Here is a 1398-nt window from a genome sequence, read left to right on the forward strand (position 1 = left end):
TCAACTCAGTGGGTAGGCGGGTCGGTTAGGCGTAGGTAGGATTGACCCGGAGGTCGTGGTTTCGATACCGGCCGCCGCGATTCGAATTAATTTGCGGCGGCCGTGTTATCGATTCAATTTTTTTTTTCCCCGTTTTTTTTTCGGTATTTACATTTCGCTATCACTTCCGCCGTTATCGTATTTAACGAAAACTTTCCGTTTTTTTTTTCAAAATTCGAGTATTACTGCTTCTACGGACTTCGTACGGCCCCGTCGCGACTTATTAGCGTTCCCCGCCAAATTTATGAGTCGAGTTCCGCAGCAGAAATTGGAGATCTGACGGTGCCGTTATTACTTTATACAGTCATTTTTTTTGATTCGATAAGCTGCTTTATTATACAGTGTGAGTGTGTTTCCTTTTAAAGGTAACACGACATATTTCAATCCGGTGACCTCGGATTGTTATGGGGTTTTCAGGAGGAGTTAGGGAATACATAAATACACATTTTTTGATGATTTTCAAATTTGTATATTTTTTAGTTTGCGCATGCGCAATACAACTTGTTATTTTTTAAATGGCAACAGGTGTTTTAAATATCAAATTCGGGTAGACCGAATTTTTTCAAGTCATTTTGGCCTCTTAACCATGGCTCTAAAACCAAAACTCACTGAATTACAACGAGCAAATGTTTTAATTTAAATTATTGAATTTTTCAACTACCTATGATTTTACAAATTCCACTTATTTTTTTTCACTCATATGTTTTAGACATAAGTTATAATACATACCTATTGTATTATTTCGTAAATAATATCAATTATAATATCGTTCAAAATAAAAATAAATCATAGAAATATTAACTACCTAGATTACGTCTTGTAATCTCTAAAAATTATTTTATTTTAGTTTTGTTAAATAAACAAAATTTTACTTATCAACTATCGTGCGCTAAGAATAACATTTATTATGTGTCTAAACTCTAAATGTTTCCATATTAATGACATCATTAGGTACCAAATTATTTCAGGCCAATTTAAAAATAATAAGATATAGCATTCGATTAAACGTGGTTATTAAAATTCATTACAAGTTAATAACTCGTATGTGATACATATCATTGCAATTTCAATTTGACAATTATTATAAAATGCCGAGTAACAGTGAAAAAGTTGATATGATTTTAGTTTATGGTGAATGCCAGCGTAATTCTCGAGCAGCTGCTAGATTGTATGCAGAACGATATCCTGATCGATATCACCCTCCTCATAACTACTTTATTCGAGTTGAATCGTCTTTAAGAAATTTTGGTGAGCTACCAGCAAGACAGGGAGATAATCGGCGAAATCGAAGAGAGTTTGATGGAAAGGCGAACGAACCGGAAGAATTACAGGTATTAGCATACGTGCAATTAAACCCGC

Source organism: Acyrthosiphon pisum, unplaced genomic scaffold, assembly GCF_005508785.2.
Source record: "Acyrthosiphon pisum isolate AL4f unplaced genomic scaffold, pea_aphid_22Mar2018_4r6ur Scaffold_602;HRSCAF=1054, whole genome shotgun sequence".
NCBI lineage: Eukaryota > Metazoa > Arthropoda > Insecta > Hemiptera > Aphididae > Acyrthosiphon > Acyrthosiphon pisum.